At 36.3% G+C, this 12,638-nt stretch overlaps 1 long non-coding RNA gene across 1 annotated transcript; it reads left to right on the top strand.

Moving 5' to 3' along the window:
- Nucleotides 1-268: 268 nt before the first annotated feature.
- LOC143261731 (uncharacterized) lies at nucleotides 269-11,258 on the top strand. The gene is made up of 2 exons (XR_013035795.1): nucleotides 269-552; nucleotides 5,356-11,258. It is a non-coding gene; the product is annotated as an uncharacterized LOC143261731 (long non-coding RNA).
- The last annotated feature ends 1,380 nt before the right edge of the window (nucleotides 11,259-12,638 follow it).

The following is a 12,638-nucleotide window of genomic DNA, read 5'->3' as shown; positions in this document are numbered from 1 at the left end:
ATGTTTTCACTTTCGAGATGTTTGTCCTTTAAAGTTCTGGCCACCAATTCCTTTCTTGGTTTTCCATTTATTGAGCTTATCGTATTTGCATAAACTGAAATTTCTTGAAATTGTAACATGTTGCGGATTCTCTACAGTCACTGAATTATGCCGCGAGATCTAGGACGCTCGGAGCGTGGGCTGAGTCGAATGGTGCCGGCCCTGAGCAACGGCGAGTGCGCGTAGGGTTTGTGCGTCGTGCCGAGCCGTGAGTCTGGGGAGTGGGGAATGCCTCGTTTCTGGCTGAGGAAGCGATCTGCCGAGAACGAGGATCTTTGTCGTGTAGACCGTAGCGTTGGGTGTTTGGAAGAAATAAGTATAACTGTGACAATTCGAGCCGAGATTAATTCATATGAAATGAAGGAAGATAGCCGCTAAAGACCATAGAGCAGCAGGCGAAATAATAAAGGACAGTGCTGGCAACAACTGGCAGCGACCGTTCCAATGATATGTCAAGACTAGTGACCGGTCAGAAGCCGCATTCGTAACTTGGAATTTCTGATCGGTTTTTCGGTAAGTCTCATTATCAGTACGAATTTCTTCATTTACATTTCGATGGCTCGGACACCTTCTCTCGGCTGGGCTAATTATTCGCCAGTGCGAATTATTACACGCCACGTGCGTTACGCATATGGCGTCTCGAGAAAGCTTGTGAAACTGAAAGCACGTGTCTTCCACGTGGGCAATCGGTTCTTGCGGATATATGGCGTCGCGGCCATATTTATTTATATTAATATTCGGACAACTTTTAAAACGCCATAACTTGCTTAGAACTGGACTGAACAACTTGAATTTTGTTATTGCTTAGAATGATTAAAGAAAATAATATATGACGAAATATATATAACGAAGATTTAAGAAATGCATTTCATAGATCTCGGTAATTTATATGCATGTTGAAAATTTCAGTGGAATCGGTTGACTTTGGTATAAGCGGTAAACAGTTAAAGATCGCAAAAATCGCAGTTTTGTCCTGATTTTTAATATTTCTGTCCAATAATTGTGAGAAAGTTGCTGTTTTAAAATTTGTTTAATGCTCGTAACTATGACCTTGCGTTAACTGATTTCGATGAAATTTTCGGCATGCATGTAACTTATCGAGATCTACAATACGTATTTTTTAAAATTTTCGTTATTATTTTCGTCTTAAAACTTAGATAGAAAAGTTAAAAACTAGAGTTTTTCAGTTTGTAACTGGTAGGTTTATTTGAAGTGCTCACCTTTTCCCACCTCTTTATACACTACGTTCCACTCTCTTTTCTTACGATGTTCCTAATATATTTTCTTTGCAATATGTAAGCTTATTTTCTAATAAAATGTCGCTTTATGGGCATGTCTTGTATTTATTTCTTTATTTCTAGATATCTGAAACTGTTTCTTAAGTTGTTTAACGTAAGTATTGTATAACATACTGTATAGCGTACCTGATTATACATTCACTTCAGATTGATCCTCTATAACTTGAGATATTATTTTATTGTCGTTAAGAATATGAAATCCTTTATCATTTCCATCATTTTTAATCACATTTTCTACATCGTACTCTACGCAGTGCGAAATGCACCTTGCGACATTATACATATAACTTTGTGATTACGGTTTGTTCGCTATCTGATCTTTCATGCAAAGATGAATTACTTTCACCCACTTTTAGAAGCTGTTATTCATTTTTATTCCTCTATTCGTGTTTGCTGCATCATCTTCTTTGCATTTTAATATGTTATCTTTATAATTTTTTTATGATGTATACAGTAAATCTACCAATGTTATATTTACGAGACAAGAAATTAATTGTTTCTGAAGCGTCTATTAATTTCAAATTTTTCTTCAATACAAAGCACCACTCATTTTCTCTTTTCGTTTGATTTGTGTGAAGACGTAATGAGAATATAGTTTCTGGACGAATCACATACATACAAGTAACTGAATTAAATCGTTACTTATCTTACATTCTATGCAGGAAGACTATGTTAGAATTTCTAACTAAGAAACAAAAACAGTGTGTTGTATAATGGGTATGTCGCGTAGACTGAAGTTGGATAAGAGGAGCATCGTTCCTGACATCCAATTGTTGGTAACGGGTTACTATGTTGGATAAACACAGTCCAGATAAACGGTGTTTTACTAGTTCTTGTACTAGTTGTTCTATCATTAGTATTTATTTAAGATTGATGTCGTTTTTAAATCTCTATTTTATACGATTTTAAGATTTGTTTATAGTATGTATTTTTTTTTGTTGCAACTTGAATGTCCGAATTATATATAATATATATTATATATTATCAAATATTTCAAGATTTAATGAAAAGTATTTGTTTAATATAATGTTTTACAAGTAGTGTATAAACAAGGATTCGGACCTGGTCAAACTAATCTAAATTGGAATCGAAATTGCGTAGGAACCGTATTTTATTAGGCTTCCCTCAATTTATTTTCTTTATTACATCACCGCCCAATGCTTCATCCTGTAAAAAATGATAAAATGTCATGGTTAATAATAAATCAAAGACCTATACGTATAAACTATGAATCATTTAATAGAGTTCGATGATGTACCTGCGCTGTTGTCTGTTTTTGAGTTGAAGTAAATTACCTCTCAGATGTTATACCAACAGAACTTTTATGATTTTCATTATTTTTATCGGTTTCTTTGCTTTTGTTACATGCTCCACTGCCATTAGCTTTATCTGTTTTTTCCGCTTCTTCTTCATCGTTACTACTACTGACAATAACTATTATCTCGTCATTATTGAAGGGTTTTACCGGTCTATTAGCAAATAATATTTGCATCTATAAAATAGCATGCGATTATCCAATCTGTCAAATCTGATAGTATATTATCATTTTTAAATGAGTTTGTTTGCAAGTATACATATACTTCTGTCTTTTCTTTTTGTGCTTCCTCCTTTCTCTTATCACAATAATTTTTAATTTCTTTCCTGATATTTCCAATATCTGCAGTTGTTTCAGTAGTTTCCAAACATAGCACAAGTTCTTTTATTTCACGACTATATGTAAAGAATTAATAGTAACAATACAATCGAGCTTATAATGGCAAATCAATATTTTGAAATATTACATTGTATATGCTTGACCTCTGTAGGTTATTAAAAGCGTTAGTGTTATTTTTGTTAACAAATTTACCTAATGCTTTATTTAGATCATTCACTGTTAGTATTGTTCATAGGTTTTTATTTTCAACCAAACTGGTGTCCTTTTAGTTTTGCTTGTATGTGGTTTCCACAAAACCTTAATTCTCCTAGTTAAAAAACCAAACACAAATTTTACCTTCGAGCACCTTGTAGAATATCGCAATTTTTGTTTACCTCAGTATAGCTCATGTCAGTCGTATCCTGGAGTACTTACCGGAACTTCTTGTTTTACAGAATACAATTGAGAATTAGCAACTTTATCACAATATTTCTGTGCCAATCTAAAATACACATATTATTTATTTCCATTTATTACTTGTATTCGTTAATATACTAATAGAATCTTACCTGGTCGAATCGAACCGTTCTTTATCTTTCAAGTAAATTACTTTCAATCGAAAGTCGGTCGACGATATTAAAAACTGATTCTGATAGCAATCTATCATTGTTACTTTTTATATTTGTATCATTAAGGACCAGAGTGTCAAACACAAATGGTCTAACGGTTTTTAATTTCAATTTTTTCAACTTAAACTTATTACCGTTTACGCTAAGTATGACAATGTGTTTGGCATTTGATTCGCCTTCGCATAAAGAAATCGCAATCTGTAAGTGCGTTTCTTAAGCAGTAGTTTCTTATTTTTCATGCATCATAATTAATAAATAAATCTAAAAATATACCTGTTTGAGAAATGTAGTATTGTCTTTTAGAGTTAAACACGTGTGTGATACAACATTCCTGTTCCCCTCCCCACACGACAAAGTCAACAAAAGAGGGAAGGTGGGCTTCCGAAGTATATCCACGTTTAAGACATGGTGCACGTTTTTTATGTAAAACAAACAAATTAAAGCATTTCACCTATGAATGAAAATCATGTGCAATAAAAAAAAATGGAAAGACCTCTCAATACATATATGGATCTCATAAGTTCACCTTAAAATCGTTCAACATCCGTATTAATTTATCATCGTTCATGCAGCTTAAACCAAAAATTGCAACATGGGTATTACCCATTTTTATCATCAGTGGAGGAATGATCATTTTAGGGGTGGCTGTCCATTTTCCAAAATAATTTATGAAACCAGACACAGACAACAAGTCCATTTGGCCCATTTATTCCACAACCTATAATTTTGATTATAATTACTAATGGCTGAATCAATGTTGAAAAATCACTGTACTTAAACTATTGATATTATATTTCTTACTTGGATGGTCATTTTTCCCGTGAATGGAAAATATTAGCATGTCAATATTAAAATTTGGATCCTAAAAATTTACAGTTTTAAAAGTACAGTGTGGGAATGTTAATTCTGGCTCGCTCAAAAATTGGATGTTAATTGCTCTGATGAAAAGACAATAATTAATATTTGTCGTGTTGGGACCCATATAGTATTTATTTAACAATTCCATACATTTTAATTCATCAGAAGTTGTTGGTTTCGCATCGTAAAATGAATCTCCACAATGAAGTATAAGGTCGACATTTTTTTCCTTGCTACACACATTGAAGTATTTCTTCAAAAGTATTAAAGCTTTCATCCGATGACTCTCCTGCTTGTATAAATTAATTATTTGCAGTATATATGTGCGTGTGTTGCTGTCAATGGTCATGATGCTACCACTGAGTAACCACATCAATGGCCTTGCCATTTTTTAATTACTGTAATGTCTCCAGTTACATTTCGAAATATGTATTCTTCGATGCATTCTCGGCATCGACTAGCATTTGATGTTTCCAGGATTACAGAACCATATCCTTCACAATGACAATCTGCCTTACTTCTGTGGTTTCCTGCGATGGTATGCCAGCAGCCTTCAGGAAATAATTCTCTTTCTTCTGCTGCCACTCGAGACCAACATTTTTCACACAATTTGTATTCTTCAGCTTCAAACACGAGTTGCATTTTCTTTATACATTGGCATATTAAGAGATCCTCGTGCACCTCTGGATAATCAGCGGGATTTACTTCATCCTGAAAGTGATTCCAATTTTTAATTTGTGTCGGACGAACTATCGAAGACGAAGGAGTGTTTTAATTTATCCTGATGTTTCGCGATTAGGTGTCCGGTCGCATCTGTTTTTAAAATTGCATTATTTATATCTGACATCTATTATCTCGTATGGCCCGATGTAACGTGGATCGAATTTACTTGTTTCAGGTTCTTTTTACACATGGACGTATTACTCCACCATAAGTTATGTCGGATTAGCTCACTTATCGTAATTCCCGAAGATTAATTCGTGGGGTGTGAAATTCGTAGCTTCGTGGACGGAGGTATTTATATGAAATCATGGCAAATGGTAAGTAGAGGTCCCATTCTTCATATGACTCGATGTATTGTTTTAGATGTTCTGTTAATACAATATATGGCTCCTTTTTAACGATCCATCTCGGCAACATGTAGCATTAGTTTCCCAAGAAACTAGTGTTTTCATCTATCAGGCATGGCGCTTAACGTTTTAAAATCATATCTTTTTCTTTACAGTACATTAATTAAAGTAAGTGGCATTGATATAAATAATATGGTCCAATATTACAAAATTAAAATAAATAACAAAATTAATAGTGTAACATAATAAATAATAAAACTAATAGTGAAATATAATCAACGACAAAACTAATAGTGTAACTTGGTGTGATAGTTTTCGAAACAAGGGGAAACGCGCAAGCCCACATTACATTGTTCGCACTGATACTTGGATTCACGTCTCACACCACCAGCCGCACATACAACACATCTTCGTTTTCGATCTTTTTTCCCCGACTGATATATCGAAGGAAAATGTCCCCCTGTGAGCCTTGTGGGATAATGAATTCCAGACTTGCTGCACCGATGATATTCATGATTCTTGTGTTATTTTTCTAATATTTCCTTAATCAACTGAAGGTGAAATTTCGCCATTGAGATTTGTTTTTTTGTGGTGTGCTTATATAGGCAGTATGCATTCCACACGCAAATGTCGATCAAGTGGAAAAAGAGAGAGAGTATTTGCGATACCACTTTAAACTTTTGCGAGTTGCATCGATAGTAATTATCACCATATCTGATTTATCGATTGTACCCATTGAAGAGGGACAGAATGATTCGCTAAATGCTTTTCGGAGCATATCAATGATGTTCCTTATTTTATATATCCGATCATTGGTGGCTCTAACATCATGGCTGAAATGTAGCATCTCTAACAGTTTCAAATATCGATCTCTAGCCATAATTTCTCCGAAGACATCATTACGCAGAAGTATGTCTTTACTCCAATATTCCACCAGGGATAATTTCTTATTACGTGTCATAAGAAATGAAAGAGCGAAAAAACAGTACAATTCGGATACTGTTGTTCCGTTTACATCCTTCATATCGTTGTTTTCTTTTTTTGACCAATAATCATTCGTTTCATGTGCAATATATTGTACGAATTCTTCTGAGACGAAAAGTTCAAAATAATCAATGATTTTTGCCGATCTGCTGATATATGGTATAATTCCTGCATGTTTTGCCGTAAACGGATGTATGAGGAGTGTGAGGTATCACATATAGTCCTTTTTTTTCTCTGTACAATGAAATTGTTTTCGTTTTCATTTTCGGAATCGTACTCTGTATCAGTCAATCCATTGAAAAATAGATTTCTCTTTGAATTCCACCGTGACATTCTAACAAGGGCGCAAAAAACATATAAAACAAATTTTTAACAAAGCTTCAAACAAAATGTTCAAATATGATCAAATGTTTATCGAATGTTTCTAACTTGAAAATTGACCTCAAAACTGTAAAATTAGATACTAATCTTTCCAATTTCTCTCGCTTTCTTTCAATTACTTATAACGGTTCAAGAGGGATTTTGTACTATAATCCTGGTTTCATATAGTCGCGTCTTGTATCGTACAAATATTCCAGTATCCAGTAGAAAAAAACAAAAGCTTCTTTCGTATGTAGAATATATTTCTATTAGGATTTAATCCAATATGGGTCAATAGAATCAAGAGATACTCTATCGGTATAGTACATTTCTTTTTACCAGCGTGAGTCGGCACAGGTGGTCTCATACACGTCGATTATAGTCAACAGCCGTACACACAGATCGTCGCGCGGTCGTCGCATATAGTCGGCACCCGTACACACAGGTCGCCGCGCGGCCGCCGCCTATAGGCGGCACCCGTAATGAAAGGGTTAAAGCTACTATGTACAATATTTACAATGATGTAGGTTGATCGGAAGGTTGCGTCGTCGTCGTCGCGTTCGTCGTCGGGGTCACCAGTTTGGCGGCGGTTCGATTGTGTCTTGTTCGTGAGTGGAAAGGAGAGGGGAGACGTTTCGTTCGGGGCCCGCTAGAGGACTCATCAGTAAGGCTATCCTAGCGGGTCCTTGCCTTAGACGTGGGGGTAGGAAAGGACGAAGTCTCCGTATATATAGGGATCGAGGCGGATCGGCTACTAGCGGGAAGAGGAGCCCTCTGCTGGCGCGTCTGGAGGTAGTCGCCACAGGGCTTTAGAATAATTTCATTTTTTCTTGACTTCTTAGGTACTTCTGCAGATTCTGCGGTATGAATAGTGAAAAGCATATAAAATTTCTTTCTATCAAACCATTTCATTGCAAACAGATTTTCAGATGAGCGGAACACTGCCTCTCCTTTTTTCAATTTATCAGTTATTTTAAGCATCTCTTTCTGTCTTCTTTGCACAGTGCCACAAGCGTTCGTACTTTTTTCGTGAAGTAGGTTGAATAATATGGGGCTGGAAAACCAGTTGTCCAAATAATTAGTATGACCTTTGTTTAGAAAAGGTTGCAAAAACGACATTACAATGTTCCCTGGCTTTCCAATATATTGATATTCGGTAGCTACAGTAGTACTAGCCCCACAATAAATTATTATATCTTGGATATAACCCGTCGTGCAGTCACAAAGTAGGAATGATTTTATACCAAACCTACTTCTTTTCGAGGGAATATATTGTTTAAACAAGAGACGGCCTTTGTAGAGGAGTAGACTTTCGTCTATACACATAACCGCTGGTATGGCTGAAATGCATTGATAAAAAGATGTTCGTAGCATTTCCACTACTTCATTTATTTTGTGTAAACGATCAGCAGTGTGGCCGACTATGTCCGTAAAATGCAACATTTTCAATCATGAAAAGTAGCGATCTCTACTCATAATTTTACTGAAAATATCGCTTCGGAGAATCTTATCTTTAGACCAATATTCATTTAAGGATAGCTTTTTTGGTTCGCGTCATTAATAACGATGCAGCAATAAAACAATATAATTCATCCACTTCCATCCCTTCTGAAGCGTTCAAGAGATCTCTTTTGAGCTGTCGACACCGGTAATAGTTAGTTTTTTCCACAATAAATTTAACTAAATCTTTAGAAAAAAACAGTCTGAAGTAATCCAAAATTCTCGACGAACGATTTAAATTGTTCCCTACTACTCCCGAATGATGTGGCGTAAAATCATGAATTTTTGGACTAAGCTTCTGTTAATGCTCGTGGTGCTCCTTGTGAGCTTCGAGCCTTGTTGTAATTTGCACGCTTTGTGTGCCGACTAAGACTCTATTTTTTGGCTAACCGGGCGCTGCAACAATTGGCTTCCCGGGAGACCTCTGTATCCACTGATGATGGATCAGGGTGGATGGACAGATCAGGACTGTCGAATAATCGTGTGGCATCCACGATGTCACCTCGGTTATCCCTACCTTTACTTCAGGGTGGGCGGCGAGGAAAAACTGCCCAATCACGGCAGGCTCAAAAAACGAACGCTAATTGGTTGGAATGAAGATGGTTGGGACCTTTGGAAAGGGTACCGCGAACGCCTCCAGATGAGCTTCTTCCTCAAGGGAAAATTTGGAAATCTACCACATCTGGAAGCAATCACGCCGAGTGGCCCAAGTCCCAACTCCGCTAACGGCCTGGTCGTAAATCAGGGATAAGTCCTTTACGGAGGACCACCATAAAACTGTCGACGGGGCCCATGAGTTTTACGAGGCTCGAAAACTAACATTTCTGCCACGGGGTGACAGGCCCACCCCCCTAGCCATCAAGGACCTTTGTGCCTGGCCCCCGCCGTGAAGCCCAGATGGGGAATCCCTAACACTCTTGTTAAGAAATCAGAACAAAGGTCTCATTGTGACTTTTATAAACCCTAACAGCTTCTTTGATGTCCATTTGATGCTAGAAGGAGTATCAATTCGTACTTCAGGTTCTTCTGCTTCTTCAGATACCGAGGTGCTAAGTACACGTGCTCGATTGTTCCTCCTTTTGCGAAATGTTAAATTATATTGATTTTCTTCATCAGAATCTCTTTTGGAATCAATGATTTCCTTTATCCATTGTTCTCCTTTCAAGCGTTTTACACTCATCCTGAAGGGAACTAAATTCAAATTGTAAGTTATACATTAAAAAAATTAACGATATAAGCAAACATGCCAATTTGTTTTTCGTAGCTCATCTATATATTATAAAACATATATAATTAAGGCACGCTGTTGACTGTAACTAATTATATATTATAATGGAACGATTAGAACAGCCGGGAATTTTAAACTCAGAATAGTAAAGTAATGTGTACTATAGAGAGTAATCAAACCCACATAACTTTCCGTTGGTGCTGTTAACGGTGCCCACATAAAGTGCCCACATAACTTTCCATGGATACCGCCAATTTCCGTTACACCCTTGTGACCTGCGATTAATCTACTACGAGCTTCTTCTATTAACTTTCATCGAATTTCATCTGCTGGTGTGGCAATGTTATCCGTGTTCGTAGGTTGTGGCAAAACTGGGATAATATCTGGTTCGTCTCCATCAGTTGAACTGTTGTTCTCCTGGGATTTAGATTCGTAATCAGGTATAGACTAAGTTATACTTGGTTCACTGATCTTGGCAGGTGAGATTATTGGTAGATGTAATGGCGTAGATGAGGCTCCTGGGAGATTGTAGATGAGTGGTGTTTGCATCATTGTTTCTTCTAATCTTGGCTTCGCTGTTATCACAGTTTCATCTATGGAATTGCGTTTGCAAAAGATGCTTGGGTCGTCGATTTGGTTATATATATATTTGGCTATTTGGACGTTTAGCTCTCATCGAGAGTGTGGGTTGTGGATGTCTTAAATGAATTTAACGCTGTCTTAAATTCCCACGTTTTCGACGTTATGTTCGACGTTCTTTTCCTGTGGCTGAATAATTATTCTTGAGCGAATTTAAAGTACGTGAAAGATAAGCTATAAAAAATATGTCAGGAATGTTCTTCGTATGTCACACTTCCAGTGAGCATTTTCTATGACTTTGTAGCAGCCATTGTACTGCAACTACGCGCTCGCCTAGAGAAACTCTCAATTTTATAGCTGTACACGGCCGGCGACGGTAATAACAGTTAGAGGATTCGCTTGCAGAGGCCAAGGACGAAGTAATAAACTTTCCCTGGTCGTTGCAAGTCGAAAATGACTTTATTGACTTTTTTGACAACCCCACGTGGACAGCAAATGTTGCTGAAAAATAATTACCGGCCGCCTACCGCTACAGGGCTACCTGGCCGCGCGTTTAGCGAGGCCGGGGAAAACCCTCAGGAGTAACCGTCATCTTGGACAAAGGAAGACGATGTTTCCGCCGGACGAATATAAACGGCAAAAGTAGGCTGCCGCGGGTCAGTTCGAGCAGTTCGGTCAGGACAGTTCGGTCAGGACAGTTCGGTCAGGACAGTTCGGTCAGGACAGTTCGGTCAGGACAGTTCGGTCAGGACAGTTCGGTCAGGACAGTTCGGTCAGGACAGTTCGGTCAGGACAGTTCGGTCAGGACAGTTCGGTCAGGATAGTTCGGTCAGGACGGCACGGTTACGTCGAGTATCGGTAAAATTATAAGTTCGTATATAAGTCCATATTGTTATAATTGAGGGTACGGAACATTTAGAATACACAACCCCCTCAACTTCAATCAACTTTCTACTTGACATTATTAAAACCCCAGAGTAACCATGAGAAGAAAATAAAATAAAACATTTGTCTACAAACTCCTATTAAAATTTGGACGAAACACGCAATAGAAATTACAAAAATATTAGTTTGCATAATTGCCTAAGTATTCTGCACGTTTTCTATTATGTTGACTTATATGACTAGACATTTTTTTTTTTCAGAATAATAGAGAATGTTACCTTTCATCTTTTGTAATACACTGGTTTATATACACTTGACTAAACCAATTTAACACTAATCGATGATTTTCGAAAAAGGATTTCATAATTTTGGTATTTTAAATAATATTGTACACATAATAAATCTCATAGGTGTACTTTAAAAGTAGCTGAAAAAATTCTTTTTAATGATAATATAATAATTTAAATCTCTGTAGTTTCGGGAAAATACTCTTTATATTATACTATGTTGTAATACCACATAGTGTTTGTTTTAATTAGTTTTATTTAATCTGATCTTATTTTTATTAATACATATTTAGCGTTATTTATAAAACTTACATTTGTAGGATAGTAATGCATAAATGCCAGCTATAAATGTGATCATTTTTTTATATCATTATACTCGAGGTAGGAAAGTTAATTCTTAATTCTATCAATTCAAATGAATTCTGCAGTATTTATGGAGTATTTTTTGTTTTCAATAGGTCATGTTGGACATATGTTGCACAATGTAGTCATCGAGACAAGTTTTTCTATTTTTTCGATCCGATGTACAATGTACACATTTTTGACCCGATGTCGCGTTCAGTGATGGTTCGTGAAAGAAATTATTCGTAATGAGACTTAATTCTGTTTGTACTATGCACAGTATTGAACTATAAGAATTATACATATATCTGTTTGAACTGTTCAAACGAACACGGTAACATACAGTGTATTTGTATGTATGATAATAAGTTTGCTCGAAAAAATTTGAACGCAAATTGTTATATTAAGTTTAATGTACAATTCATAACTCCTACTATCGTATAGTTTAATGCTAACGAGAAGACTTTTGCGACGAATATGCCCGCACTGTTTATAGTCATCTCCTCGTCAAGTCTGAATAGTGCATATAGCGGCTTGAGTACGAATCATGCATAATTAAAGTGTGGATAGTAAAGTATTACTATAGTACTTTCATGCATACTATAGCGAAGACAACCTGCAAAATTGACATCACTTTTTTCATCACTTTTTTAAATCGTGGGTTTAAACATCAATGTAGAATATTATCAGAATCTGAATCATAATGTTTTATGTGAAATATTATATAATAGAATGAACCATCTACATCTCACAGTTGTATGTATTTACGTAACCGGTGGATGAAGTTTTGGAAATATGTAGTACCCGGGAAGGCTCATAAAGTGCAGAAATAAGTAAAATGTTCGACAATTTCCAAAATTACTAGTTTGTTATTCTTCCCAAATTTCCAAATATGTTGCAAATGTATCTTTTCGTTGGGAAGGATGAATTGGAGGAAGGATTGGAA

This window comes from Megalopta genalis, unplaced genomic scaffold, assembly GCF_051020955.1.
Source record: "Megalopta genalis isolate 19385.01 unplaced genomic scaffold, iyMegGena1_principal scaffold0064, whole genome shotgun sequence".
In the NCBI taxonomy this organism is placed as follows: Eukaryota; Metazoa; Arthropoda; class Insecta; order Hymenoptera; family Halictidae; genus Megalopta; species Megalopta genalis.
This window is presented reverse-complemented; position numbering and strand designations above follow the sequence as displayed.